The 19,769-nt window shown below is 47.4% G+C and overlaps 1 protein-coding gene across 1 annotated transcript in view; it reads left to right on the top strand.

The window, feature by feature from the left end:
* The first annotated feature begins 14,244 nt into the window (after nt 1-14,244).
* The window catches only part of MAML2 (mastermind like transcriptional coactivator 2), a 199,164-nt gene continuing 193,639 nt past the window's right edge, over nt 14,245-19,769 (top strand). Inside the window, exon 1 of the mRNA XM_056561521.1 lies at nt 14,245-14,283. The gene's annotated coding sequence lies outside the window, so the exon portion shown is untranslated. The remainder of the gene's footprint in view (nt 14,284-19,769) is intronic.

The following is a 19,769-nucleotide window of genomic DNA, read 5'->3' as shown; positions in this document are numbered from 1 at the left end:
ACCGACAGAGAGCGAGCACAGCGCTCGTGTGTGCACGGTGCGTGTAATTTAAATATCCCCGCCCCCTGCATCTCCCTCTTACAGGAGAGAGAGATGGGCGGAAGCCGGCCGGCTAGGCTTCACAAGACGTCGCGCCTGCGGGGCCACGCCCACTTCCTGCTCTCCACAGAGAGCTCAATACTGAGCTACCGAAGAGGCTATTAAAAAGGTACTGTATTTTAATGGGGTTTAACATAGAGATAAATACAGGGATAGAGGTCGTTAGTGTCAGAGACAGATGGGGAGGGGGATTAGGGAAAGTTTAGTTAATGATAGCTACTCTTTAAGGGTTACCCCAAAAATAAGGGCCCATTCACTCTGCGTAATCACCTCTTTCTGCTGGGACCACCGCCGAAATCCTTTGCTGATAGGACTATGCAAAATTTCCCCACTGGGAAATTGTGTTGTGCCAATGGGTCCTAAAAGTTATCCCTACCCAGAAGATTAATGGGACCCCCCCCCCCCCCCCACCACCGATCAGGAGAAAGGTGGTGAATTGTCTCCCTTTTAAATGAAGAGGCAGCGAGCATGCTCAACCAGGGCTCCAGTCACTGTGGGATTTCCGAACATAGCAGAGTTCATGGCTTATAGCAGTGTTTTCCAACCAGGGTGCCTCCAGCTGTTGCAAAACTACAACTCCCAGCATGCCCGGACAGCCTTTGGCTGTCCGGGCATGCTGGGAGTTGTAGTTTTGCAACAGCTGGAGGCACCCTGGTTGGAGAACACATACTTAGAGGATGAATGGCACAGTGGTTGAGGCTGCGCGCTGGCGCTGTGTTCGTTTAAGGGGCAATTAAAGAGTACCGATCATCAATTACACTTTCCCTAATCCCCCTTCCCATCTGACTCTGACTCTCTTTTTTTTTATTATTGAAAACCCCCTGTAAATACCTTTTTTCTTCTGTCTTCGGTAGCTCAGTTTGGATCTGTGTGCGAGGGAAGGAAGTGGGCGTTGCCTGGCAGGCACAACGTCATCTGATGCCTGCCAGGGCCGGCTTCCGCCCTTCTTCCTGTATGCAACACTCCCTCTCGGGAGCACCCATACAGGCTCAGCACACTGCAGGGATGGCAGCTTCTGAGTCTCCTCCTCCTCTCTGTTTGGCTTTACATGTTCCATAAAGAGAGAAGGAACGTCAGAGGACAGAGCTGCCGTGCCCTGCAGGGATATGAGCACAGCACTTGAGTCCGAAATCAATGAAAAAGCTTGCAGTCAGGAGACCCCTAGTGGCCAAAGTTTCAAAATTAAAATAGACATTACAGAATTCATTTTCTTTAATGCAATGCTATTAGAAAGTGGATCAGTATATAATAAGCTATAAAATATCAAAAGATTTGTTGATGAAAGGTAACCTTGGTTCACATGATTGTGGGGGGTCCTGGAGGACATATCCCCCCTCCCCCACTGACCAGCTAGTTATCCCCTATCCTGGAGATAGGGGTTAAAGGGGTTATCCAGGGAAAAACTTTTTTTTATATATCAACTGGCTCCAGAAAGTTAAACAGATTTGTAAATTATTTCTATTAAAAAAATCTTAATCCTTTCAGTACTTATGAGCTGCTGAAGTTGAGTTATTTTCTGTCTAAGTGCTCTCTGATGACACCTGTCTCAGGAACCGCCCAGTTTAGAAGCAAATCAGCATAGCAAACCTCTTCTACTCTGTGCAGTTCCTGAGACAAGCAGAGATGTCAGCAGAGAGCACTGTTGCCAGACAGAAAAGAACAACTCAACTTCGGCAGCTGATAATTATTGAAAGGATTAAGATTTTTTAATAGAAGTCATTTACAAATCTGTTTAACTTTCTGGAGCCAGTTAATGTAAAAAAAAAAAAAGTTTTTTTCCTGGAATACCGCTTGAACCTCCCTTGCTTTTAACTAGCGATCCGATGCGATTAAACTTGTGGCATGTAAATTTTAATGCTTTCACTCTGCAACAAAACCCACATAATTTGGTTCTGATATTCTGCAAAATTTCCCTGCAAATTATAGGGATGACTTGCAACAGCATTGTTTCCCAACCAGGGTGCCTCCAGCTGTTGAGGAACTACAATTCCTAGCATGCCCGGACAGCCTTTGTCATGCTGTGAGTTGTATTTTTTCAACAGCTGGAGGCACACTGGTTGGGAAACACTGTGCTACAACATTATCCTGCGACACATGTCATCAGGCTTAATAACTTAACTTGTAATGTTGTTCTTACAGTATTTTAAAAAATAAAACCACCACTCCTCCAATGCAAGTCTAGTGTGATTATTTTAAAGGGGTACTCCAGTGGAAACCTTTTTTTTTTTTTTTTTTTTATGAACTGGTTTCAAAAAGTTAAACAGATTTGTCAATGACTTCTATTAAACATGTTTTACCCTTTCAGTACTTTTTAGCAGCTGTATGCTACAGATGAAATTCTTCTCTTTTAGAATTTTTTTTGTTTTGTCCACAGTGCTCTCTGCTGACACCTCTGTACGTGTCAGGAACTGTCCAGAGCAGGAGAAAATCCCCATTGCAAACCTATGCTGCTCTGCACAGTTCCTGACACGGACAGAGGTGTCAGCAGAGTGCACTGTGGACAAGACAAAAAAGAAATTCAAAAAGAAAAGAATTTCCTCTATAGCATATAGGTGCTAAAAAGTACTGGAAGGCTAAAGATTTTTTAATAGAAGTAATTTACAAATCTGTTTAACTTTCTTGCACCGGTTGATTTAAAAAAAAAAAAGGTTTTTCCACCGGAGTACCCCTGTAACCCCTTAAGGACTCAGCCCATTTTGGCCTTAAGGACTCAGACAATTAAATTTTTACGTTTTCATTTTTTCCTCCTCGCCTTCTAAAAATCATAACTCTTTTATATTTTCATCCACAGACTAGTATGAGGGCTTGTTTTTTGCGCGACCAGTTGTCCTTTGTAATGACATCACTCATTATATCATAAAATGTATGGCGCAACCAAAAAACACTATTTTTGTGGGGAAATTAAAACGAAAAACGCAATTTTGCTAATTTTGGAAGGTTTTGTGATCCCTTTATTTTGATGACCTCTAACTTTTTTATTTTTCCGTATAAGTGGAGGTATGGGGGCTCATTTTTTGCGCCATGATCTGTACTTTTTTTTGATACCACATTTGCATATAAAAAACTTTTAATACATTTTTTATAATTTTTTTTTAATAAAATGTATTAAAAAAGTAGGAATTTTGGACTTTTTAAATTTTTTTTCGTTCACGCCGTTCACCGTACGGGATCATTAACATTTTATTTTAATAGTTCGGACATTTACGCACTATGCGTAAATACCAAATATGTCTATAAAAAATGTTTTTTACGCTTTTTGGGGGTAAAATAGGAAAAAACGGACGTTTTACTTTTTTATTGGGGGAGGGGATTTTTCACTTTTTTTTTACTTTTACTTTTACATTTTTTTACATTTTTTTTTTTACACTTGAATAGTCCCCATAGGGGACTATTCATAGCAATACCATGATTGCTAATACTGATCTGTTCTATGTATAGGACATAGAACAGATCAGTATTATCGGCTATCTTCTGCTCTGGTCTGCTCGATCACAGACCAGAGCAGGAGACGCCGGGAGCTGCACGGTGGAAGGAGAGGGGACCTCCGTGCGGCGTTATGAATGATCGGATCTCCGCAGCAGCGCTGCGGGCGATCCGATCGTTCATTTAAATCGCAAACTGCCGCAGATGCCGGGATCTGTATTGATCCCGGCACCTGAGGGGTTAATGGCGGACGCCCGCGAGATCGCGGGCGTCGGCCATTGCCGGCGGGTCCCTGGCTGCGATCAGCAGCCGGGATCAGCCGCGCATGACACAGGCATCGCTCCGATGCCCGCGGTTATGCTTAGGACGTAAATGTACGTCCTGGTGCGTTAAGTACCACCTCACCAGGACGTACATTTACGTCCTGCGTCCTTAAGGGGTTAATGCTTGAAATCTAGGATTTGGTACATGCGTTCGGTTGCCTCTAGAACTGGCCGTTGTGTAAGCTTCTAATATTCCTTTTTAGGCAGTGATCCCAACTGCTTTAGGGAACACATCCGCAGCGGTTAGGTAGCTCTGTGGGTTCGCTTGTGTCCACGTGTCCTTCCCATCAAAACAACAGACATCGCTCCGCAACCCAACGGACTCCATAATAAGTCATAAGGGTCAATTGGGCACAGTTGGTGTCGTCCGGTGGGTCCGATGATGTCCCATATATCCAGCCCCATCAGAAAATTAGGTCCCACCTCCCTTCCGGTGATGCAGAGTTAGCTTTTTTAGGCTACTGCACAGCCACGAGCACACATGCCCATCCCTGCTGTGTGCGGCAAAAAAAGGACATAATCACAGGAAGAAGCAATCTATGGCCATTCTGCTCATCGTGCGTCTCCTTACGGTGCTGCTCTTGCCCACCTAGTGATGAATGCACTAAGGAGGGGGCAAGTGTATAAGATGTGGATTAGTGGTGACTATTTACTACTCCTAACCCCAAACACAAACCCTGTTCACATGGCTGATTTTTTTTTGTCGGAATGTCCACCAGGACATTCTACAGACAGCAGGCGCCAGCAGCAGAATGCGCCGGCGCTAGGATCACTCGGAAAAGTGCCATCTCCATAGACGGCAATGCATTTCTGAGCGGATTCCGCAGAAAGAATTAACATGTCAGGAGGCCGAAATTGGAATTCCTCTATCGGCTCCATTGGGGGACACAGACAGTGGGTCTATCTTGCTGTCTCTAGGAGGTGTGACACTATGGTGATAAAAAAAAAGTCAGCTCCTCCCGACAGGATACACCCGCCTTCAGGCTCTGAGCTAGTCAGTTTAAGCTTAGTGTCTGAAGGAGGTGGACATGGGCTGGGTTGCTCCAGACCAGGTCTTCTGATTTTTTTATTTTCCTAGTTAGGGACGTGTTTTTATTCCTTTTCTTTTCTGTTTTCAAGTGGGGACTCAGGGACTGCGGTTCCCCGTTTCCCCATTGCGAGTGAGGGGGCACAGACTTTGCGTATATGCGCTGTTAACCCCCCCCCCTTCGCTAACGGTCAGCGCTTGGGTAGTACCTCACGGGTCCGGGTCCCCCTATTTCCCTGCTCGCCTCGCTCGCGCATAGCAGCCAGGCGTGATGCAGGTAACTAAAGCTGACTGAAGACTTCACTGAAGACTCCAGTAGGTAAGTTCTTCTGACTGAGGTAAGTACTTTCCCCTTTTTTCTCCACAGGTACGGACTCGCAGCAGCTGGAGACCCCCTGTTTTGGCCCACCTTCAGTTTTTGGGGCTAGCTTACAGGGGCTGCACTTTATTTTTGGGGAGCAGTGGCACCTGAAGGGACATCATATATGGGGCACTTCACTTATGTGTGGGTGTGTGTGTATTGGTGTTACTTCGTACACAGTGCCATATATGCGGCTGTCAGCCGCGGCGCTGTCCCGGGCCGGGCGCTCTCAGCGCCGGCTTACTTTCACTTTGTCGGCAGCGCCTTATACACGGCTGACAGCCGCGGCGTTGCTATGAGCCGGGCGCTTCAGCGGCTTACTTCTTTTCTCTTGCAGTCTCCGCTCTATTTCCCCGAGCGCACAAACGGCCGACGGGTGCGCTCGGGACAAGGAGCGGGCGCCATGACAGTTCTCTTCGGCCGGTCTGTAGCTCCGTCCACAGGGCTGGGAGCACTCAGAGGCGCGAAGCAGCCTCCAATCAGCACCGTGGGCGCGATTTTCAGTAGGAAGGGGTCAGTTACTTCAAGCCTTGCTTCAGGCACGCCCCTCTCTTCCTATTGGCTGGCCTGTTTCTCTCTCTAGCCACACAGAGCGAGTCTCCTCACTGCAGCTGACAGGGGACACAGACTAGGGTGAGAAAGTTCCTTCTTTTCACACATTATGTCCGTACCCAGAGCTGTTCCTCCCTCTAAACAGAGACCTGGAACTTCAGTGACTTACTATCTCTGTAAGCACTGTAATACCAAGATGTCTGGCTCTGCCGAGCCCACTTGCCCTGCCTGCTCCCCCAGACCCCCTGGTACCCCCTGATGCCCCTTCGGTCCTGGTGGATCCAGCCGCTCCCCCAGCCTGGGTTTCTTCCCTGACCCAGTATATGGCTGACTTGACCCAAGTCTCCCGCTCGGTGGCTGAGGCCTCCCGGGAAGTGGTGCCCGCCTTGAAGGGGTCTTCCCGGCGCAGGGCCCGCTCCATGTCTCCACATACTTCACGCTCTCACAAGCGTCCTAGGGGTGCCTCGTCTGACTCTTCCAATGAGTCTTCAAGTAGACGTGAGCGTTCCCCTCGTGGGTCCTGCCCCCCCATCATCTGGGCACAAACGTCGCTCCTCCAGAGGACGTTCTTGGAGTCGCCGCTCTGCCACGCCAGAGCCGCGTACTCGGTCAGAGTCGCCCCCCTCCCGGACTGCCTCTACTCATTCTCATTCCCCTGGTGAACTGGTGGACGAGGCTTCCGAGCCGGCATCTGACTCAGAGGACCGCCCGGACTCAGTATCAACGGTGAACTCTTTGGTTACAGCCCTAAGAGACACCTTTCACTTAGAGGACCCAGGATCTTCGGATGTCAATCCAGGAGTATCCTTTCATCGTGCTAAGCCAGCACCTCAGAAGTTCCGCTCTCACGCTGACGACATTCTGGAAACCGCATGGAAACATCCAGACAAGAGGTTTCCGGGAATCAAAACAATTCAACATCGTTATCCATTTGACAAGGTCTTTGTCACTAAGGTGGTTTCTCCTCCCTCAGTGGACCCACCAGTTTCCCGGATCAATAAGGCGACTACACTGCCTCTGGCAGATGCCGCTGCCTTCAAGGACCCCACTGACAAGAAGGTAGAATCCTTAGCGAAGTTTGCCACTGAAGTTGCTGGCTCTTCTCTTCTTCCCATCTTCACCTCCACATTGGTGTCCAAGGGCCTGTCGGAGTTTTGCCAAAAGCTCCGTCAGGATATCTTAGCGGGACCCCCCCCCCCCCCCCCCCCCCCGGAGGATCTATCTGCTTTGGCTCTCCAATGCTCTAAAGCCGGGGATTTTCTGTGTGCAGCTTCCATGCAGGCAGCCCATTGATCTGCCTTTGCTGTGGGTCACCTAGTGGCTCTCCGCCGCTCTATGTGGCTTAAGGCTTGGAATGCGGATGCCGCTTCCAAAAGATCTCTCACTGAGCTTCCCTTTACGGGTGGGCGTCTTTTTGGCAAACGCCTTGATGAGATTATCTCCGAGGCAACGGGAGGTAAGAGTTCCTTGTTGCCTCAAAATAAGGCTCGCCCTACTTCCCAAATGAAGTCCTTTCGAAGACCTCCAGCTCCAACAAGGGGTCCGGGCAGGAGCCCTCGCGGGACAAGAAGGCTCCCTCGTTCTGGGCTCGCCCATCTTGGAAGTCAGACTCCAACCGGTCCGGCCGTTTTGCGCCCAAATCAGGGAACCGCAAGCCCACTTCTGCATGAAGTGAGGCCCCTACCCGCGGTTTCTTCTCGGGTGGGAGGTCGTCTCTTACTTTTTAGAGACATTTGGACCTCTCACATTGAAGACTCTTGGGTCAGGGACGTGGTGTCCAACGGTTACCGGATCGAATTTGCATCCCTTCCGAGGGATCGCTTTTTTCACTCCCGGGCCCCCCGGTCTCCTCCTCTGGCGAAGCAGTTTCGAGCGGCTCTCCAGTCTCTGCTTCTCCAAGGGGTTATTGTTCCTGTTCCTCCAGGGGAACGGTTTCGAGGGTTCTATTCAAATCTTTTTGTGGTCCCCAAAAAGGACGGTTCTGTGCGTCCAATTTTGGACCTCAAGCGTCTCAACCATCATCTTCTCATCCGCCACTTCCGAATGGAATCTCTCCGTTCGGGAGTGGCGTCCCTGGAACAAGGGGAGTTCCTTTCATCGGTGGACATCAAGGATGCCTACCTCCATGTGCCAATATTTCCGGGCCATCATCGGTTCCTCCGCTTGGCGGTCCTGAAGGGGCACTTTCAATTTGTAGCCCTCCCCTTCGGTCTAGCCACGGCTCCTCAGGTCTTTACAAAGGTCCTTGCGCCGGTGATGGGCCTGTTACGGTCGAGGGGAATCTCGGTGATACCCTATCTGGACGACCTTCTCATCAAGGCTCCAACCAGGGCCCAGATTCTGGACGTCACTCTCCACACTCGCTTCGGGTGGATGGTCAACCAGGACAAGTCTGTCCTCCGTCCTACCCAGTCTCTAACCTTTCTGGGACTTCCCTTCGACACGGCCTCTGCCCGAATTCGTCTTCCGCCGGACAAACGTCTGGCGCTCCGGTCGGGGGTCCGCTCCCTTCGGACCCAAGTATCAGTCTCCATCCGCACTTGTATGGAAGTCCTGGGTCGGATGGTGGCAACTATGGAGGCCGTACCTTTTGCCCAGTTTCATTACCGCCCCCTTCAACTGGCGATTCTCTCTTGGTGGAACAGGTCTCCTCTGTCCCTCGATCGTCAGATTTTTCTCCCTCTCAGGGTCCCTGCTCTGGTGGCTCCGCTCCCCCCCTTCTTCTCCAAGGGCAGTCGTTTCTTCCCCTTCACTGGCAGGTTGTTACAACGGATGCCAGCCTGTCGGGCTGGGGCGGCGTGTTCAGGGATTGGACGGTTCAGGGACTCTGGTCTCCCCAGGAGACCCTTCTTCCGAAAAACATATTGGAATTACGGGCGATTCTTCTTTGTCTTCTTCATTGGGAGTCCCATCTTCAGTCCCGTCCTGTCCGTGTTTAGTCGGACAATGCCACGGCCGTGGCATACATAAATCGTCAGGGCGGTACTCGTAGCTCGGCAGCCATGGCCGAGGTGACCAAGATTCTCTCCTGGGAAGAGGAGCAAGGTTCCGGCCATTTCAGCGATTCACATCCCGGGGGTGCTCAACTGGGAAGCGGACTTCCTCAGTCGGTCCTCACCCGACCCTGGCGAGTGGTCTCTACATCCAGAGGTCTTCGCCCAACTCTGCGACCTCTGGGGGCATCCCGGACGTGGACCTCTTCGCGTCCTGGCACAATCGGAAGGTCCTTCCTTTTGTGTCCAAGTCCCAGGACCCTCAGGCTCTGGCCGTGGACGCCTTAGTAATTCCTTGGGCGGGGTTTGCCCTACCCTATCTGTTCCCTCCTCTACCGCTTCTTCCCAGGGTACTGAGGAAGCTCAAGGCAGAGGGAGTCCCCGCCATTCTGGTAGCCCCAGATTGGCCACGAAGGTCGTGGTACGCCGACGTAGTCAGGCTCCTGGACGACGCTCCACTGCGCCTTCCCCTCCGTCCGGACCTGCTCTCTCAGGGTCCTCTTTGCCACCCCAATTTACAGTCGCTGCATTTGACGGCGTGGCGGTTGAGACCGCGGTTTTGAGGGCCCGCGGGTTCTCTTCCCAAGTCATTCGCACCATGCTTAAGGCTCGTAAGCCCTCCTCTGCAAGGATTTACCACCGTACTTGGAGGTCTGATTTTCGTTGGTGTGAAGCACAGGACTTCTCCCCAGTGACCTTCTCTGTTCCCCGTCTTCTCTCCTTTTTGCAGTCGGGGTTGGAACTAGGGTTGTCTCTCAGTTCCCTTAAGGGTCAGGTTTCGGCCCTTACTGTTCTTTTCCAGCGGCCCCTGGCTTCTAATTCTCATGTCCGGACCTTCCTGCAAGGAGTGGCGCACGCTGTTCCTCCTTATCGGTCTCCACCTCCTCCAGGGTGCACCCTTTGAGCCCCTTAGAGAGATGTCTCTCCGCCTCCTTTCTTGGAAAGTGGCATTTCTGGTGGCTATCACCTCCATCTGGAGGGAGTCTGAACTGGCAGCTCTTTTCTGCCGTTCTCCGTTTCTGGTGATCCACCAGGACAAGGTTGTATTCCGGCCAGACCCTTCCTTTTTACCTAAGGTGGTCTCGGCCTTTCATCTCAATGAGGATATTGTTTTCCCGTCATTTTGCCCGGCTCCTTCTCATCCTAGGGAGTGCTTACTGCACAAGCTGGACGTGGTTCGGGCTGTTTGGTCTTATCTCTCCATCACTTCTTCGTTTCGTCAGTGTGATTCCTTTTTTGTCCTTACGGAAGGTCGTCGCAAGGGACAACCTGCTTCCAAGGCCACCATTTCTAGGTGGATTCGGTCTGCCATTTCGGAAGCCTATCGCTGTAAGGGGAAGATTCCTCCTTTCAGGGTTGTGGCTCATTCCACGCGTTCTGTTGGGGCATCCTGGGCTCTCCAGAATAGAGCCTCGGCCTCGAAGATTTGCAAGGCGGCTACCTAGTCGTCTTTGCACACTTTCTCGAGGTTTTACCGGGTTCATACTTTCGCATCGGCTGATGCTACCCTGAGGTGTAAGGTGTTGCAGGTGGCAGTGGAACAGCCGTCTGCCTGATTACTTATCTGCCCACCCAAGGGACGGCTTTGGTACGTACCACTGTCTGTGTCCCCCAATGGAGCCGATAGAGAAAAGGAGATTTTTTTAACACTTACCGTAAAATCTCTTTCTCGAAGGATCCATTGGGGGACACAGCTCCCGCCCTTTTTGTTTTTTTTTCCTTGGTTCTCTGTCCAAGGGTGTGTTCTGTTATGTTCTTTCTTCTGGTTCTCGGACAGTTTTGGGTTTTTCCTTGACCTATTGGTCTCCTCCTATTGCTCTGGAACTTAAACTGACTAGCTCAGAGCCTGAAGGCGGGTGTATCCTGCTGGGAGGAGCTTACTTTTTTTTATCACCATAGTGTCACACCTCCTAGAGACAGCAAGATACACCCACTGTCTGTGTCCCCCCAATCAGCCTACTGACTACTGAGGAAAGGGTTACATTAAATAACCCTGAAACGCGTCTAGTCTTTTGGGCATGACCACTGGCATATATAATTTTTTAGGAATTGTGCCTATCCACCACGGCTGGTTTATCGCCTGTAAACTGCTAAGACCATCAGGACATCCAGTCCGGCATCAGTCCGGTCCAAATATTGCCAATTACTTCCAGTGCAACGAACCCGGCTCCAGCAGCAGCTGACGTCACACGCCGGCAACACAAGGTGAGCTCCTCGTATCCAGTGTACGGTCCCCGTTTCCATCTAGCCAGCGGTGAGGACTTACCATCTCCAGCGTCTGCCAGCGTCCTCCCGGCGATCTGCGACCATCGGCGCCTGCCAGCGCCAATCGCCACCGCTTCTACCGGGACCTTGCTGGATTTTACCATCACCACCTGGAACGTTGCACAGAGGACCCAGTGTACCGGCACCATCTACACACTGCGGAAACAGCGCCTCTTGCCCAGGTTGCCACAATAAGGATCGGTAACATTCATTTGAAACTGTTGCAAATTGTTGAACTATTACAAGGATACATTATATTCTAAAGAGGGAAACGAGTATACAGGCACCCTCAGCTATATTTCGCTTATTGTGCAGTTGGTGCCTAGATACCAGCGGTTAAACACCAGCTGCATATTAGAAACAAAATATATGCCAGTGACACTGTCATTATGCCATTAATATTGTTTTAATTTTGTTATTTCACATTTTTATGCACATTATTACTTAAAGGTTGTTTTTATTGTATATGTTCTTCTCACATGGGCCCTGTGAGAAGTAACTAATTATAGTCTATTTATCTTATTTTAATAAATTGTTTATATTATTATTATTGAAGCACGATCCAGACCATTATTTATTTAATATCTATACTATTATTTACTCACTTAGAAGGTCCAGGCAACTTTTCACTATTGGTTTTTCCTTTTTTTGTGCAATTAAGGTATAGTTGCATGCCCTAGTTTGACCTCGGTGTGTACCATTTATTGAGAGCTGCACATACACCCCTTTTTTTCTCAGATTTGTATATTACTTCTATATAAAAATATTAATCTTTCCAGTACTTATCAGCTGCTGTATGCTCCAGAGGACGTTGTGCAGTTCTTTCCAGTTTGGCCACAGTGCTCTCTGCTGCCACCTCTGTCCGTGTCAGGAACGGTCCATAGTAGAAGCAAATCCCCATAGCAAACCTCTCCTGCTCTGGACAGAGGTGGCAGCAGAGAGCACTGTGGTCAGACTGGAAAGAACTACACAACTTCCTCTGGAGCACACAGCAGCTGATGAGTGCTGGAAGGATTAACCCCTTAACGACGCAGGACGTATATTTACGTCCTGCGCCGGCTCCCGCGATATGAAGCGGGATCGCGCCGCGATCCCGCATCATATCGCGTCGGTCCCGGCGCTAATCAACGTCCGGGACCCGCGGCTAATACCACACATCGCCGATCGCGGCGATGTGCGGTATTAACCCTTTAGAAGCGGCGGTCAAAGCTGACCGCCGCTTCTAAAGTGAAAGTGAAAGTGACCCGGCTGCTCAGTCGGGCTGTTCGGGACCGCCGCGGTGAAATCGCGGCGTCCCGAACAGCTGATCGGACACCGGGAGGGCTCTTACCTGCCTCCCCGGTGTCCGATCGACGAATGACTGCTCCGTGCCTGAGATCCAGGCAGGAGCAGTCAAGCGCCGATAATGCTGATCACAGGCGTGTTAATGCACGCCAGTGATCAGCATAGGAGATCAGTGTGTGCAGTGTTATAGGTCCCTATGGGACCTATAACACTGCAAAAAAAATGTAAAAAAAAAGTGTTAATAAAGGTCATTTAACCCCTTCCCTAATAAAAGTTTGAATCACCCCCCTTTTCCCATATAAAAAATAAAACAGTGTAAAAAAAATAAAAAATAAACATATGTGGTATCGCCGCGTGCGTAAATGTCCGAACTATAAAAATATATCATTAATTAAGCCGTACGGTCAATGGCGTACGCGCCAAAAAATTCCAAAGTCCAAAAAAGCGTATTTTGGTCACTTTTTATACCATTAAAAAAATGAATAAAAAGTGATCAAAAAGTCCGATCAAAACAAAAATCATACCGATAAAAACTTCAGATCACGGCGCAAAAAATGAGTCCTCATACCGCCCCGTACATGGAAAAATAAAAAAGTTATAGGGGTCAGAAGATGACATTTTTAAACGTATAAATTTTCCTGCATGTAGTTATGATTTTTTCCAGAAGTGCGACAAAATCAAACCTATATAAGTAGGGTATAATTTTAACCGTATGGACCTACAGAATAATGATAAGGTGTCATTTTTACCGAAATATGCACTACGTAGAAACGGAAGCCCCCAAAAGTTACAAAATGGCGTTTTTTTTTTTATTTTGTCGCACAATTATTTTTTTTTCCGTTTCGCCGTGCATTTTTGGGTAAAATGACTAATGTCACTGCAAAGTAGAATTGGCGACGCAAAAAATAAGCCATAATATGGATTTTTAGGTGGAAAATTGAAAGGGTTATGATTTTTAAAAGGTAAGGAGGAAAAAACGAAAGTGCAAAAACGGAAAAACCCTGAGTCCTTAAGGGGTTAAGATTTTTATATAGATGTAATTTACAAATCTGTTTAACTTTCTGGCACTAATTGATTTGAATTTTTTTTTTTCCACCGGAGTACCCCTTTAATCCTATACACTACCATCCCTAATTAAGTTTAGCCCTAGGTGGGCAAAAGCAGCACGAGAAGCACGATGAGCAGAACGGCCATAGATTACTTCTGCCTGTGACAATGCTATGATGGCCATGCGTGTGCTCAGTTGCCCATATAGGTGATTTTGTGTGGGACGGATCTTCTGATGGAACCGATCATGTGACATCACCAGCACTACCGTCATGGCTTCCATTGTGACTGAACAATGACAGCAGCGAGATCAGAGCCTGATCCATGTTTTTCTGCTGTGGATGCGCCACATATAGGACATTAGAACTGCCAGGAATCTACTCATCATCAGCTTTTCTTTGCAAAATACACAGAAATAAATAGCCCGGTACTTACATCTGCAGTGTTTTTTTGGGGGGGTTTTCCCATTGGCTGTGGTAAAAATCTATGCAGACATTTTATTTGGCACATGAAATCTCCTTCAAATGCGTGTAATGTGAATTGTCGTCAACATTGATGTGATGTTTAGGGTGGAATCCAAAATGCAATCTGGATGCAAAATGGGATCAAATCTTAAATAGGCACTGTCAGAATCAAAATCTATTTATATGTTGTACATCTTGACAAAACATTAACCTTTCTGATATACTTCATAAGAAAATTTTACTTCCTTTTTATAGAAATTACGGCTAATAAAAAGACCACTAGGGGTCCCCATACCATCCAGAACATAATGCTGTCTGGCTGCAGCAACATCTTTGTTCCAGCTGAAGCACAGGCAGGGACAAAGTCCAGAAAGTGAGGGCGGGACTAGCACTCCTCTGTGCTCACTCCTGTCCTGTCAGACTGCAGCATGAAAACAGAAAAGAGGTGGGTTTACAGAGCAGCCTGCAGTGATTGGATGAAGAGACCCAGCACAGCAACTGGCTCCAGAAAGATAAACAGATTTGTAAAATTACTTCTATTAAAAAAATCTTAATCCTTCCAATAATTATCAGCTGCTGAAGTTGAGTTGTTTTCTGTCTGGCAACAGTGCTCTCTGCTGACATCTCTGCTTGTCTCGGGAACTGCACAGAGTAGAAGAGGTTTGCTATGGGGATTTGCTTCTAAACTGGGCGGTTCCCGAGACATGTGTCATCAGAGAGCACTTAGACAGAAAAGAACAGCTCAACTTCAGAAGCTCATAAGTACTGAAAGGACTAAGATTTTTTTATAGAAGTAATTTACAAATCTGTTTAACTTTCTGGAGCCAGTTGATCTATAAAAAAAAGTTTTTTCCTGGAATACCCCTTGAACCTTGGGTTCATGAATATCACCCCTTCCTGATGGGGTACAGACGTGTGATCTGCAAAGTCGGACCGGTCTCCTCAAACAGGAAAAGGGGGGAGGAGGTCGGTAGTTTGATAGACGAATAGTATCAAGCAGAAAAAAAGCTTTGCGGTGGCGCTGCCCCTCTATGATCAGTTCAGTTTATTGACACATACATATACATATACAGGTACGGACAGGGTGCAGCGCCACCGCAAAGCTTTTTTTTTCCTGCTTGATACTATTCGTCAAACACATGAAAAGACATGTAAAGCATCTGCATAATCTAGTGCAGTGGTCTTCATCCTGCGGACCTCCAGATGTTGCAAAACTACAACTCCCAGCATGCCCGGACAGCCGTTGGCTGTCCAGGCATGCTGGGAGTTGTAGTTTTGCAACATCTGGAGGTCCGCAGGTTGGTGACCGCTGATCAAGTGAGTAACGTATAGAAGTATTATTTATTTTTGTAGTATGGCAGGTACGCATTAAAGGGGTTATCCAGGAAAAAAAATATTTATATACACACTGGCTCCAGAGAGTTAAACAGATTTGTAAATTACTTCTGTTAAAAAATCTCAATCCTTTCAGTACTTATGAGCTGCTGAAGTTGAGTTGTTCTTTTCTGTCTAAGTGCTCTCTGATGATACCTGTCTCGGGAACTGTCCAGAGTAGAAGCAAATCCCCATAGCAAGCCTCTTCTACTCTGCAGTTCCCGAGACAACCAGAGATGTCAGCAGAGAGCACTGTTGCCAGACAGAAAAGAACAACTCAACTTCAGCAGCTGATAATTATTGGAAGGATTAAGATTTTTTAATAGAAGTCATTTACAAATCTGTTTAACTTTCTGGAGCCAGTTGATATAAAACAATTTTTTTTTTTCCTGGAATACCCCTTTAAAGCCTATCACTTGTAAGGAAGCCTCATGAAGGGATCATATCATCTGTCATTTCTCACACATATAATGAAGATAACGATCTTTACAAACCTAGCCGACTCCAGCATGTCTCAGTCAGTGATCAGTGAGACCTCCTGGGGGCAGGGACTGCTGTGTCTGGGATGTGGACTGTAGAGAAAACATTGTGTTATCTGAGCCCAGGACGGGGCTGACAGGTCGTATTTTATGCGGCCTACATAAGTTTTATCTATCTCCTCTGCAGATAACATTACAGAAATGTTCCCCACCTGTCACAGTTTAGGTGCCCAGGGGAGCAGGAAATCTGAAGTTTTAAAAGAAATGTATTTTTTATTATTATGATTATTATTAAAGAGTAGCTCCCTCCATCTTTTTTATTTTCTTAATTTTTTTCTGTCCCTGCCTATTGCCCATCTATCCCTAACCCCCTCCATGCCTTTAATTTTTTTTTTTTTTTACTATATTAAAAATGCCTTTTTGTCTGCCTGGTAGTGTCCTCACTTACCAGGCAGACTTCCCCAGCAGACACAACTAGAGATGAGCGAACTTACAGTAAATTCAATTCGTCACAAACTTCTCAGCTCGGCGGTTGCTGACCTTTCCAGCATAAATTAGTTCAGCTTTCAGGTGCTCCCGTGGGCTGGAAAAGATGGATACAGTCCTAGGAGACTCTTTCCTAGGACTGTATCCACCTTTTCCAGCCCACCGGAGCACCTGAAAGCTGAACTAATTTATGCAGGAAAAGTCATCAACTACCGAGCCGAGAAGTTCGTGACGAATCGAATTTACTGTAAGTTCGCTCATCTCTAGACACAACGTCACTGATGCCTGCTGGGTGGGGCCAACTTCCGCCCCTTAGTTCACCTATACATAGTTACATAGTTACATAGTTACATAGTTACATAGTTAGTACGGTCGAAAAAAGACATATGTCCATCAAGTTCAACCAGGGAATTAAGGGGTAGGGGTGTGGCGCGATATTGGGGAAGGGATGGGATTTTATATTTCTTCATAAGCATTAATGTTATTTTGTTCCATAAATGTATCTAATCCTGTTTTAAAGCTGTTAATTGTTCCTACTGTGACCAGTTCCTGAGGTAGACCGTTCCATAAATTCACAGTCCTCACGGTAAAGAAGGCGTGTCGCCCCTTGAGACTAAACTTTTTCTTCTCCAGACGGAGGGAGTGTCCCCTCGTCCTTTGGGGGGGTTTAACCTGGAACAGTTTTTCTCCATATTTTTTGTATGGGCCATTAATATACTTATATACGTTTATCATATCCCCCCTTAAACGTCTCTTCTCAAGACTAAACAATTGTAACTCCTTTAATCGCTCCTCATAGCTAAGATGTTCCATGCCCCATATTAGTTTAGTCGCGCGTCTCTGCACCCTTTCCAACTCCGCAGTGTCCCTTTTATGGACAGGTGCCCAAAACTGAACAGCATATTCCAGGTGAGGCCGTACCAATGCTTTATAAAGGGGGAGTATTATGTCCCTGTCCCTTGAGTCCATGCCTCTTTTGATACATGACAATATCCTGCCGGCTTTGGAAGCAGCAGCCTGACATTGCATGCTATTCTGTAGTCTGTGATCCACAAGTACACCCAGATCCTTCTCTACCAGTGACTCTGCCAGTTTAATCCCCCCTAAGACATACGATGCATGCAGGTTATTAGTACCCAGATGCATAACTTTACATTTATCCACATTGAACCTCATTTGCCAAGTGGATGCCCAGACACTTAGTCTATCCAAGTCATCCTGTAACTTATGCACATCCTCTATAGACTGTACTGTGCTACAAAGCTTGGTGTCATCTGCAAAGATAGAAACAGAGCTGTTAATACCATCCTCTATATCATTGATAAATAAATTAAACAACAGCGGGCCCAGTACTGAACCTTGGGGTACACCACTAATAACTGGGGACCAATCAGAGTACGAATCATTGACCACCACTCTCTGGGTACGATCCATGAGCCAGTGTTCAATCCAGTTACAAACTAAAGTTTCCAAGCCCAAGGACCTTAACTTACCTGTCAGACGTCTGTGAGGGACAGTATCAAATGCTTTGGCAAAATCCAGAAACACTATATCCACAGCCATTCCTCTGTCAAGGCTTCTACTCACCTCTTCATAAAAGCAAATTAGATTGGTTTGACAACTTCTATCCTTAGTAAACCCATGCTGGTTATCACTTATAATACAATTATCCCCTATGTATTCCTGTATGTAATCCCTTATAAGGGTGCCTCCAGCTGTTTCACCACTACAACTCCCAGCTTGCCCTGACATCCATTGGCTGTCAGGGCATGCTGGGAGTTGTAGTGGTGAAACAGCTGGAGGCACCCTGTGTTGAAAGCAATAAGTTAGGGCCATGGCCGCGGCGCTGAACCGGGCCCCCCCCCCCCCCCCCCCGTGTTGAAAACTCTGAACCCCGCTCTCCCCCAACCCCCGTGTTGAAAGCCCTGAACCCCGCTCTCCCCAAGACATACCCTAGTGCAGAGTCCTGAGGCAGCAGCAGCGGCATGTAAATGCCGGGAGGCGGGGCCGGCGTGTGAGGCCAGGGAGCCAATTCGCTCTCAGCGCTCGCTCCCGCCTGTCTGAGCAGGGAGCAAGCGCAGGTTGAATGAATTAGGACCGATTGCCCGGCCGGAATTGGTCCGAATTTCAGCCTGCAGTCGGCGCAAGCGGAAATTCAGAAGTGTGAATGGAAGTGCGGAATCCCATAGAAGTCTATGGGCTTTAATTTGAGGCAGAATTCCGCAAGCAGAAATTCTGCCGTGTGAATAGACCCCAACATTCTGTAGTGTGAACTTGGCCTATGGGTGGAATTTTTTTTTAGGTTTGATATTTTTTGCTATTGACTGCCAGCTAACCTATGGCTGCAGCTTTTTTGGCAAATAAATATGCCATGGCATTATTATGGGTACAAACGCGCTGTATATGTTTCAGCCTTAGGCCATGTTCACACAGCAGAATGTCCACTAAAAAATTCTGTTGCTGCAGTGTCCCATTGATTTCAATAGGATTCTGCTGCACTGTGAGAATGACGGAATTTCCGCAGTGGAAACATCTATTGTCTATTCTTTCTGTGGAATCCACTCGGAAATGCATTGCCATCTATGGATACAGCATGTTCTGCCAGAGCCCGCTGTCTGTGGAGTGTCCTCCCGGAAAATTATGCAGTGTGAACATAGCCTAAGACAGTTATCATTTATTTCCTCAATGCCTTTGGTTTTCTGATGTTTCGCATTTTTTTAGGGGCCAGTTGTGTTGTTGTTTTTTTTATCAACTGGTGCCAGAAAGTTAAACAGATTCGCAAATTACTTCTATTTAAAAATCGTAATCCTTTCGGTACTCATCAGCTGCTGTATGTTCCACAGGAAGTTCTTTTCTTTTTGAATTTCATTTCTGTCTGACCACAGTGCTCTCTGCTGACACCTCTGTTCATGTCAGGAACTGTCCAGAGCAAATCCCCATAGCAAACCTATCCTGCTCTGGAAAGTTCCTAAAACGGACAGAGGTGTTAGCAGAGAGCACTGTGGTCAGACAAAAAGGAAATTCAAAAAGAAAAGAACTTCCTCTGTAACATACGGTAGCTGATAAGTACTGGAAGGATTAAGATTTTTTTTATAGAAGTAATTTACAAATCTGTTTAAAGCGCAAATGTCTTCATATTTTGACCCCCCCCCCAGACCACTATAATGGTGTTCCAGATGATTATGAGGTTACTGCAGCCACTTACCTTTATTGCTGCTTGTTCTTATTTTCTTACTAATAAAAACATTTTATCCAAAAGTCAGGAACAGTCAGATAGGCGTGGTTTGGGGTTCGCAAAGCCCCACCACGCCTATCCTGCCTTCCAGCGCTGGGACCGCTGTCTTACTACACAGTGCATCCACAGCGCATGCGCCTGTCCCGTCGGCTCTAACGTGCACACACCGCCGCGTCCTGAGCTGACAGCGAGCGCTCGCTCCCGACATCTGTGCGCTCAGTGCGCATGTTCTGTACTAGAGGCAGTGAGCGGACGAGCATCTGCCCCTAGTACTGCACATGCGCACTGAGCGCACAGACGTCGGGAGTGAACGCTTCCACACAGAGATTCTTCAGCAGCAGAGTCCCATTAATTTCA

This window comes from Hyla sarda, chromosome 2 (assembly GCF_029499605.1).
Source record: "Hyla sarda isolate aHylSar1 chromosome 2, aHylSar1.hap1, whole genome shotgun sequence".
Classification (NCBI taxonomy): Eukaryota; Metazoa; Chordata; class Amphibia; order Anura; family Hylidae; genus Hyla; species Hyla sarda.
This window is presented reverse-complemented; position numbering and strand designations above follow the sequence as displayed.